General features: G+C 38.7%; 1 long non-coding RNA gene across 2 annotated transcripts in view; it reads left to right on the top strand.

The window, feature by feature from the left end:
• Positions 1 to 11848, top strand: part of LOC113927668 — a 108986-nt gene extending 97138 nt beyond the window's left edge. The window contains exons 1-3 of one of the 2 annotated variants that reach the window (XR_003521702.1): positions 1511 to 1553; positions 8208 to 8350; positions 11174 to 11848. This is a non-coding gene — a long non-coding RNA (uncharacterized LOC113927668). Of the gene's footprint in view, positions 1 to 1510; positions 1554 to 8207; positions 8351 to 11173 lie in introns of those variants that run through there. The other variant, XR_003521701.1, reaches the window with a different exon arrangement.
• The last annotated feature ends 253 nt before the right edge of the window (positions 11849 to 12101 follow it).

The raw sequence follows: 12101 nt of genomic DNA, 5'->3' as shown, positions 1-12101 counted from the left end.
ATTTTTCTCGGACCGTTGTTACCCTGTTAGCATTTTGTTCTCTCATTCATCTATTCTCCTCTGGACAAAATGACAAGATGGAAAAAATCACCTCAAAAAAAACAAGAGGCAGTACCAACTGCGAGGAACCTAATCAATACAGACAGTAGAAAGATGTCAGAAGTGGAGTTCAGAATGACAATTTTAAAGATACTGGCTAGGCTTGAAAAAAGCATGAAAGATATTAGAGAAACTCTCTCTGGAGAAATAAAACAACTATAACCAAGTAAAAATCAAAAGGCTATTAATGAAGTGCAATCAAAAATGGAGGCTCTAACTGCTAGGGTAAATGAGGCAGAAGAGAGAATTAGTGATATAGAAGAAGAAATGATGGAAAATAAAGAAGGTGAGAAAAAGATAACTACTGGATCATGAGGGCAGAATTTGAGAGATAAGTGATACTATAAGATGAACAATATTAGAATAATTGGTATCCCAGAAGAAGAAAGAGGGCCAGAAGGTATATTGGAGCAAATTATAGCAGAGAACAATGGTAGAAACATTAGATTGGCAACAGACCTATGCACAGAGACCTGGCATGACAGAAAGGACTGGCATGATATATTCAGAGCACTAAACGAGAAAAATATGCAGCCAAGAATACTGTATCCAGCTAGGCTGTCATTGAAAATAGAAGGAGAGATAAAAAGCTTCCAGGACAAACAAAAACTAAAGGAATTTGCAAACCAACCCTACAAGAAATATTGAAAGGGGCCCTCTAAGCAAAGAGCCTAAAAGTAACACAGACCAGAAAGGAACACAGACAATATACAGTAACAGTCACGTTACAGGCAATACAATGGCACTAAATTCAAATCTTTCATTAGTTACCCTGAATGTAAATAGGCTAAATGCTCCAATCAAAAGACACAGGCTATCAGATTGGATAAAAAAACAAGACCCATCGATATTCCATCTGCAAGAGACTCATTTTAGACCCAAAGACACCTGCAGATTGAAAGTGAGGGGGTGGAAAACCATTTACTATGCTAGTGGACACCAAAAGAAAGCTGGGGTGGCAATCCTTATATCAGACAAATTAGATTTTAAACCAAAGTCTATAAGAAGAGATGAGGAAGGACACAATATCATAGTTAAAGAGTCTGTCCAACAAGATCTAACCCAATTTTAAATATCTATGCCCCTAACATGGGAGCGGACATTTATATAAGCCAATTAATAACAAAAGCAAAGAAACACATCGACAACAATACAATAATACTAGGGGACTTTAACAACCCCCTCATTGAAATGGACAGATCATCTAAGCAAAAGATCAACAAGGAAATAGACTTTAAATGACACACTGGACCAAATGGACTTCACAGACATATTCAGAGCATTCCATCCCAAAGCAACGGAATACACATTCTTCTCTAGTGCCCATGGAACATTCTCCAGAATAGATCACATCCTAGGTCACAAATCAGGTCTCAACCGGTACCAAAGACTGGGATCATTCCCTGCATAATTTCAGACCACAATGGTTTGAAACTAGAACTCAACCACAAGAGGTAAGTCGGAAAGAACTGAAATACATGGAGGCTAAAGAGCATCCTACTAAAGAATGAATGGGTCAACCAGGAAATTAAAGAAGAATTTAAAAAAATTCATGGAAACCAAAGAAAATGAAAACACAACTGTTCCAAAATCTTTGGGATGCAGCAAAGGGCATCCTAAGAGGAAAGTATATAGCAATACAACAAGCCTTTCTCGAGAAACAAGAAAGGTCTCAAATACACAACCTAACCCTACACCTAAAGGAGCTGGAGAAAGAACAGCAAATAAAGCCTAAACCCAGGAGGAGAAGAGAAATAATAAAGATCAAGCAGAAATCAATGAAATAGAAACCAAAAGAACAGTAGAACAGATCAACGAAACTAGGAGCTGGTTCTATGAAAGAATTAACAAGATTGATAAACCCCTGGCCAGACTTATCAAAAAAAAAAAAGGACCCAAATAAATAAAATTATGAATGAAAAGGAGAGATCACAACCAACACCAAAGAAATACAAACAATTATAAGAACATATGAGCAACTATATGGCAGCAAAGTAGATAATCTGGAAGAAATGGGTGCATTCCTAGAGATGTATAAACTACCAAAACTGAACCAGGAAGAAATAGAAAACCTGAACAGATCTATAGCCACTAAGGAAATTGAAGCAGTCATCAAAAATCTCCCAACAAACAAAAGCCAGGGCCAGATGGCTTCCCAGGGGAGTTCTACCAAACATTTAAAGAAGAATTAATACCTATTCTTCTGAAACTGTTCCAAAAAATAGAAATGGAAGGAAAACTTCCAAACTCGTTTTATGAGGAAACCATTACCTTGATCCCAAAACCAGACAAAGACCCCATCAAAAAGGAGAGTTACAGACCAATACCCTTGATGAACATGGATGCAAAAATTCTCACCAAAATACTAGCCAACAGGATCCAACAGTACATTAAAAGGATTACTCACCACAACCAAGTGGGATTTATCCCTGGGCTGTAAGTTTGGTTTAACATCTGCAATTCAATCAATGTAATACATTAATAAAATAAAGAACAAGAACCATATGATCCTCAATAGATGCAGAAAAAGCATTTGACAAAGTACAGCATCCTTTCTTGATCAAAACGCTTCATAGTATAGGGATAGAGGGTACCTACCTCAATATCATAAAAGCCATCTATGAAAAACCCACAGCGAATATCATTCTCAATGGGGAAAAACTGAGAGCCTTCCCCCTAAGGTCAGGAACACGACAGGGATGTCCACTATCACCACTGCTATTCAACATAGTATTAGAAGTCTTAGCCACAGCAATCAGACAACAAAAAGAAATAAAAGGCGTCCGAATCGGCAAAGAAGTCAAACTCTATTTGCAGATGATATGATACTGTATGTGGAAAACCCAAAAGACTCCACCCCAAAACTGCTAGTACTCATACAGGAATTCAGTAAAGTGGCAGGATATAAAAACAAATCACAGAAATCAGTGGCATTCCTATACACCAACAACAAGACAGAAGAAAGAGACATTAAGGAGTCAATCCCATTTACAATTGCACCCAAAATGATAAGATACCTAGGAGTAAATCTAACCAAAGAGGCAAGGAATCTGTACTCAGAAAACTATAAAATACTCATGAAAGAAATTGAGGAAGACACAAAGAAATGGAAAAACGTTCCATGCTCATGGATTGGATGAATGAATGTTGTGAAGATGTCAATGCTACCTAGAGCAATTTACACATTTAATGCAATCCCTATCAAAATACCATCAACTAATTTCAAAGAAATGGAACACATAATCCTAAAACTTGTATGGAACCATTAAAGATTCCAAATAGCCAGAGGAATGTTGAAAAAGAAAAGCAAAGCTGGCGGCATCACAATTCCAGACTTCAAGGTCTATTACAAAGTGGCAATCATCAAGACAGTATGGTACTGGCACAAAAACAGACACATAGATCAATGGAACAAAATAGAGAGCCCAGAACTGGACCCTTAACTCTATGGCCAACTAATCTTCGACAAAGCAGGAAAGAATGTCCAGTGGAAAAAAAGACAGTCTCTTCAACAAATGGTGTTGGGAAAATTGGACAGCCACACGTAGAAGAATGAAACTGGACCATTTCCTTATACCACACACAAAAATAGACTCCAAATGGTTGAAAGACCTAAACGTGAGACAGGAGTCCATCAAAATCCTAAAGGAGAACACAGGCAGCAACCTCTTCGACCTCAGCCGCAGCAACTTCTTCCTACAAACATCACCAAAGGTAAGGGAAGCAAGGGCAAAAATGAACCATTGGGACTTCATCAAGATAAAAATCTTTTGCACAGCAAAAGAAACAGTCAACAAAACCAAAAGACAACCGACAGAATGGGAGAAGATATTTGCAAATGACATATCAGATAAAGGGCTAGTATCCAAAATCTATAAAGAACTTATCGAAGAACAAATGATCCAATCAAGAGATGGGCAAAAGACATGAACAGACATTTTTCCAAAGACATCCAAATGGCCTACAGACACATGAAAAAGTGCTCAATATTACTCGGCATCAGAGAAATCCAAATCCAAACCCCAATGAGATACCATCTCACACCAGTCAGAATGTCTAAAATGAACAAGTCAGGAAACGACAGATGTTGGTGAGGATGCGGACAAAGGGGAACCCTCCTACACTGTTGGTGGGAATGCAAGCTGGTGCAGCCACTCTGGAAAACAGTATGGAGGTTCCCCAAAAAGTTGAGAATAGAGTTGCCATATGACCCAGCAATTGCACTACTGGGTATTTACCCCAAAGATACAAATGTAGGGATCCGAAGGGGTACATGCACCCCGATGTTTACAGCAGCAATGTTCACAATAGCCAAACTATGGAAAGAGCCAAGATGTCCATTGACAGATGAATGGATAAAGAAGATGTGGTATATATATATACAATGGAATATTATGCAGCCATCAAAAGGAATGAAATCTTGCCATTTGCAATGACGTGGATGGAACTGGAGGGTATTATACGGAGCAAAATAAGTCAATCAGAGAAAGACATGTATCATATGACCTCACTGATATGAGGAATTCTTAATCTCAGGAAACAGAGGGTTGCTGGAGTGGTCGGGGGTGGGAGGGATGGCGTGGCTGGGTGATAGACATTGGGGAGGGTATGTGCTATGGTGAGTGCTGTGAATTGTGTAAGACTGTTGAATCACAGACCTGTACCTCTGAAACAAATAATACATTTTATATTTAAAAAAAGATAATAGGAAGGGAGAAATGAAGGGGGGTAATTGGTGGGGAGACGAACCATGAGAGACTATGGACTCTGAGAAACAAACTGAGGGTTCTAAAGGGGAGGGAGCTGTGGGGGTGGGTTAGCCTCTTGATGGGTATTAAAGAGGGCACGTTCTGCATGGAGCACTTGTTGTTATATGCAAACAATGAATCATCGAACACTACATCAAAAACTAATGATTTAATGTATGGTGATTAACATAATAAAACATCTTGCCATTTGCAATGATGTGGATGGACTAGAGGGTATTAATGCTAAGTGAAATAAGTCAATCAGAGAAAGACAATTATCATGTGCTCTCACTGATATGTGGAATTTAAGAAACAAAACAGAGGATCATAGGGGTAGAGGGGGAAAAAATAAAACAAGATGAAACCAGAGAGGGAGACAAACCATAAGAGACTCTTAATCATAGGAAACAAACTGAGGGTTGCCGGAAGGGGGGGTGGTGGGATGGGGTAACTGGGTGATGGACATTAAGGAGGGCATGTGATGTAATGAGCACTGGGTATTATATAAGACTGATGAATTGCTGACCTCCACCTCTGAAATCAGTAATACATTATATGTTAATTAACTGAATTTAAATAAATGTTTTAAAAAATAAAATATAATTACAGGTTATGATATAATTTGGAGGGAAAAACTAGTTAAATTAGTTAAGAATCAGCTGAGGAAATAGAATATTACTTTTCAGGTATAGCATGAGGTTAGTGATTCAACTAATTTAAAGAAGACTGGTGTGTCAGTGTGTTAAATGGCCCTGTAAGAGTGGCCAAGTCTTATAAGCAGAGTAGTACAAAATTTAATTTATATTTCTGTGGTACCACTTGTCTATTTCACGGAGAATGGATTGGAAGAGGTCAAGAGTAGAAGAGTGAAGTCTCTTCCAATGTAGAGAATATTGTGGCAGGGCTAAGGTGACAGAAATCATGAGGGAACAATGTACCTATTATAAATATACTGCGGAGGTAGTCTCTGAGGCTTGGTAACCGATTAGCTGTATAGGCGAGAGACTTGAAACTGTTGAGAATGCTCCATCTTCACCTACGGCAAAAAAAAAAAAAAAAAAAAATCAAAACAATCCCCCCCCCAAAAAAGCCCAAACCAAAAAACAAAAACAAAACAAAACTGGGTAGGTAGAAAAGCCATTTATTGAGAGAGGGGAGACTAAAGTAAGAGCATAAATAAGGAAAAGGGAAAAATTAAACATGTTCATTTTGAGATGTTTAAGAGCAATCCAGATGGAGGTCAAGTATCTGTTTTATAAACCTGAACATTGGAAGGAATGGTCTGAGCTGGAGATAAAATTTTTGGAACATATTAATTTATAGGAAGTTGGTAAAGCCATGGAAAAGAAGAGATCAAGAGCAGAATATAGAGGGCGCCTGGGTGGCTCAGATGGTTAAACATCTGCCTTCGGCTCAGGTCATGATCCCAGGGTCCTGGGATCGAGTCCTGCATTGGGCTCCCTGCTCCTTGGGAGCCTGCTTCTCCCTCTGCCTCTCTCTCTCTCTCTCTCTCCCCCTCTCTCTCTCCCCCTCTCTCTCTCCTCCTCTGTCTCTCATGAATAAATAAATAAAATCTTTAAAAAAAAAAGCAGAATATAGATTGAAGAGTGAAAGAGGCTTAGACATGAGCCTTTCTTTGGTTTCTTCCAGAAATTGACTGAGTCAAGGATTTGAGAACAGTAGTTTATTTGGGAAGAGCTAGGAACTCTGGCAGAGCAGCATGGGAAGGAGACAAGGAAGAGAAAATAGCCATACAAAATATATTATTTAAGCTGGCTACCACTCTAAAGCTTAATCCCATGGTGCAATTCTTGGAAATTAAGTAGATCACACACTTTAGAATTAACCTATGGAAAGGGCACAAGAACTGGAATATTTCTGCCAAAACCCACCTGTCATTGAGTATTGCTATTCCCAGAAATAGGTCATTACCTAACCCTCTCAGTCTATTCCAGGTGAATAAAGGGGCATTCTTTGTTTCTAAGAAAGTTGGATTAGCAACAAAGATACCGTTTCTGACCAAGAGCAGTTTTGGTTCATGATGGAAGATGAATGTTTGGGAAACTTGTGTTGCCAGATAAAATACGGGCAATACTTGAAACATATTTATACTAAAAATTATTTATCTGAATATTTAACTACTCATACTTTTTGTTTTGTTTGCTAAATCTTGTAACCCCAGTTGAAATGAGCTGAGAGGTGAATGGAAGAAAATTTAGTGACATGCAAGGAGTTGATATTGGGTGTGTGTGGAAATAGAGCTCTCAGGGAAGGGGCTCAGATTGTATTTTGGTTAGGTCATACTGTAGCATATATGAATGCTAAGGGGAAAGATGCAGTCATGAGTAAGAAGTAGAAGAAAGAGCAGGGAGCTTAGTAAATTGAAGTAGTATACAGGAAAAACAGGTTTGTCCTTCCTTTGTAGGGAAAAACCCGGTTCTTCCCTACTATAAGAATTTTCCTGTGTGAATCTCTTTTAATATTCATACAGAATATTCATATAGAACACTGCACTTCAGATAACTTCTGGTCACCAAATCTATGGAGGCTTTATCCCTTTACAAGAATTCTCTGTGACACCAGCTGGAGTCTTAATTGTGACACTCTACCTAGAGATAGTACCAGATCCCACAGGTTAAGGGCTCAGTCCCACAAGACTGCCCCCCAACCCCCACTGCAGAAGCTAGTTGCAAGCCCAGATTATCACATAAACTTCTGACCAACTGGCTATAGACCAGAGGTTCCTGATCTATAACAACAACATCCTCCTTGGGTTTGTTTAATTTGCTAGAGCAGCTCACAGAACTTAGGGAAATGCTTATATTGATCAGTTGATTAAAGGATATGATGAAGGATACAGGTGAACAGCCAGATGAAGAGATAAGCACAGGAGCTTCTGATCCCATAGAGGTGGATGTGTTCGCCAACCTGGAAGCTCTCTAAACCCAATTCTCTCAGGATTTTATGGAGACTTCCTCACATAGGCATGATTATTTACTGTTTCTAGCCCTCTCCCTTCTCAGGAGGATGACTGAGGATGGAGCTGAAAATTCTAAGCTGCTAACCAGGGCTTGGTCTTTCTGGTGACCAGCCCGCATCCAGAAGCTATTCAGGAACCCACCCAGAGTCAGTTCAGTAGAACAAAGGAGGCTCCTAGTACTCTTATCACGTAGGAATTTATAAGAGTTTTGGGAGCCCTGTGTCAGAGATAAGTCAAAAGACCAAATATTCGAGCAAGACATGGTCCTAGTGCTCCTTTCACTTAGGAAATTGCAAGGGTTTTATAAGCTCTGTGCCAGGAACCGGGGACAGAGACACAGAGACATATGTATATATATATTTTTTCCTGTTATCTCACAGAGAGGAAAGAATGGAGGGTGTTTGATTCAGTGGATGAAGATGCAATGACTTTGATGGGAAGTGAGATGCCTGCATAGTAACATGAAGCAGGGGACAAAAAATTCCTTAAAGAAATGAGGAAAAAATAACAGGTATTTTAACAGGTAAGGAGTCAAACTTTCAGCAGACAGAGGAGAAGTGTTTTGGAGACAGGACAGGAGCCAGGTGTGGCATGGAAGAGGTTGTGGGGCTATGGGCCCATGTCTGACCATCAGTAGAGCTCACTGTGGGAGGGGAGGAATATAAGCAGGAACAGGAGACAGGACGGGGACAGACTGGAGGAGACTGCAGACCTGAGCCTGGTATGACAAATATGTTTATGAGCAGACTAAAACTCTTTTAAAATAACATAATTAACAGTGCTCTTTCTAGAATGCTGTCAATGTGTATACACACAGACATGTGCACCTATACTTGAGGATGGATTATTTAGGCACAATTGAAATGCTTTAGGTTTTTCAGAAGTTAATCACTTTTTTCTTCAAGTTTAATACTACTTAAAAGATTGGTAAATGAAATCCTTTTTTAAATATCTCAAAAATATGGGGTACCTGGGTGGCTCAGTCAGTTAAGCGGCTGCCTTCAGCTTGGGTCATGATCCCTGGACCCTGGGATAGAGTCCCATGTCTGGCCTGCTTCTCCCTCTCCCTCTGCCCCCCCCCCCCCACCACTTGTGCTCGCACATGCTCTCTCAAATAAAATCTTTAAAAAACAAAAAAATACCTCAAAAATAAACTAATGCCTTTCTAAAAGCTTTTAGGCTATTGAATGTTTTGGCAGTTATTTTTGTGTACTCTTCTAATGCACATATAACCATGTTAGAATTAATAATTGATTTTAAAATACAGAGCTATAATTAACTGAAGGTAAGTTAATGCATGTAACTTGTTAAGAATTAGGAAATAGAGACTACATTTTGTAGCATATCAACATGTGTTTTTATTTTTTTATTTTGAAATATGCACCTCATATTAAGATGTATGATCTTTTAATGTATTTTTTGTCATGTATTCTTTTGCCTAATAACAAAAAGTAAAAAATCTAGACAAATATCAAAATACACTTACTCTAATATCCAGTCAGAATATTTTTCTCCAGTAAATGGTTTTGTTTTGAATGATTGATTTTTACTGGTTCTGCCACCAGATGTAACAGCAATAAAACTGATTCAACTGCAATTTTAAGGAATCAGCTCTCTGAAGTCATTCTAACTCACAAAACATATAGTTATATCAGTTTTTTTTTTTTAAATCCCTATTGTCTATATACACCATAAAGTTGTCAGGAGTCTGACAGTGTTACTGATACAGCCTCTTGTGATGCTTTCACAGGAAGGTGGCCACTTACTTCCTTTCATTACTCTTTTGACTTTCACATGCCTTTAATCCTTAAAAGCAAATAGAAACTAGAAATAATAAAGGTAATCAAAATATCATATATGACAAGTCAATCACTTGATTATGTGGCATTTAAACAAAGGTAAGTAATTGATTCATTAAACACACACAACCAAACACTAATCCAATTATTGATTCAACAGTGAAGACTTGCCTAACTTTCTAGTTCATATTGTAACTAAGGGGAAATTCACATGCGAGCCCACCATGGCTTAGAAGGGCATGTCACAAAGACAAGACCAGAATACTCACTGTGACTCATTTGCTTTTCCAACTAAGGACTATTCATTAATGATTATTTCCTTGAAGTAGCTACATTTTTTTTTTTCCATTTTAACTGTTATGGTGATGTCAATTTGGGAAATCCAGAGGATTTGAATACCGATACATTTAGTAATTATTTGCAGCAAACTGCCCATTTACTTATTACTTCCGTAATTTAATTTTAATTTATGTTTCTTCTGTATTCTCTATTCTTCGTTCAATTTATAGAACAAATTAGGATCTTGTAATGTACTTATTGAAAAACTTATTTGATTAGGTTTCATGTGAAAAATAAACATTTGAAATGGCCTTATTTCACTTATTTACTATTAACCCAATGTAAAACCTATTATAAGATACATATGTATGGGGAAAGGCATGTTGTTGCCTGTAAGGAGAATATAGAGAAATTAAGTGAACAAGAGAAAGGCTTTGCTTTAATAATCTCAAAGAGCTACTCAGTTTTAACTGTGAAGACCTGAGGTCAGGATACTTTTCTGGTTTACAGGAGTCAGTCTTGGTGGGGAGTTTTCTCCAGTCCTGCTCTGTGGGTGCCATGATACGTACTCAGCCCCAAAGATGTATAACCATGTGCACAAATTTTTAAAAAGCTCTTTCTTGGTGGTTTGTGCTCACTTGTAAGTGCTGCCCCTGGCTTAGCTTCTTTTTCATCATGAAGTCTGTTCCTGTGTATATAATCTGGGAAACATCCTCACGTAAGATTTTTGCCAACTTTATTCTTATTAGGATGTCATCCAGAAGGCGGTCAACTTCAAACTCTTAGACGCCCACTCAACAAATATAACATTAGATTCTAGTGCCATGAATTAAAACCTTCAGGCATGTGAAAAAGATTATGGTTCTTTTTTAAGATTTTATTTGAGAGACAGAGAGCACGAGAGAGAGACAGAGAGCGAGAGAGACAGAGAGCGAGAGAGAGCGCATGAGCAGGGTGAAGGGCAGAGGGAGAAGCAGGCTTTTTGCTGAACAGAGAACCTGAGCCCTAGGCAGACGCTTAACAGACTGAGCCACCCAAGTGTCCATTAAAAAGATAATAAGCATAATATTCAGAATCCAGTTTTGTGTATATACCTTTCAATAAAATGAAAGATGTTATAGAGATCACACAGTCGAAGGCATGGTGTTATGGTCAGAGCAAGCACAAAGCTCTCAGTGTGCTAAACAAACAAACGGTTACGCAATGAAGTAGACATACAAGTAGGGAGCTTTCTGGATTATCTGACAGTCATTCTGTTTGCTTGACAGGGAGATTTTGGTGCTGGGACTCTGACCAAGGCATCCAGACACTTCATCATAGAGTAAACCATCGTTGCCAACTCACTTGTTCTCATGCTGTTGGCCGGAGGGCCATGGTAGCCCAAAGCCAGGATTTGCTTCCTTCACAGTGTTGACCAGCACAATGCTATACATCTAAAATTTGTTTCCAGCTTTCAAGAAGGCGGATTTCTTACAACCACCAGAATTCTTATCTTCTCTTGAGAAACCAGAAGTACAGCAACCCTAAGACCACTTTCTTGATTAAAATGATCAACTGGAGCTGATTGTTCAGAAAGGAATACTTCTTCTCCAGCTCAGCACAGCGTCTGTCAATCCCTGGGTCTTCCCCCACACTGAGGCTGTCAGTCACCTACCTGTCCATGTACGAAAGCCTGGCTGACGTCACTCATTCACATTACTCCTGGCTGCCACTGGCAACCCCTCTGACCCCTTACCATAGTGAAGTCAGTCTACTATCCTTGTCTGCTGTTACCAGCACTGCGTCAAGTGTTTTACTTCAAGGTCCCTTTCACCCTCCCAGACAAGAACATTTTTGTTTGCTTCCTTTGTTCTGAGGGAATTGTTTCTGCCATTGGTTACCCTTTCTTCTCTGGGACCATTACTTGTCCAAATATTTTGTGTCTATCTTAATGTCTTTCATGTAATAAAGGACAAGTGAAACAGAGGTTTAAGCTACTTTTTAAAGAAATAAGCTGAAAAAAGTACAAGTTCTCATACCAAGGGTAGAGATGAACTTACTGTGATTCTGAACACTAGGACCATATGCATGTGAATCCATGATGCCTGATCTTTATTTCTGTCAAGACCTTATTTCTGTGACATATTTCACAGTGTGTTGGGTACCATTTATGATTATTAACCACTCTGCTGCCCTATTTTACTGTTCTTTCAAACT

This window comes from Zalophus californianus, chromosome 7 (genome assembly GCF_009762305.2).
Source record: "Zalophus californianus isolate mZalCal1 chromosome 7, mZalCal1.pri.v2, whole genome shotgun sequence".
Classification (NCBI taxonomy): Eukaryota; Metazoa; Chordata; class Mammalia; order Carnivora; family Otariidae; genus Zalophus; species Zalophus californianus.
This window is presented reverse-complemented; position numbering and strand designations above follow the sequence as displayed.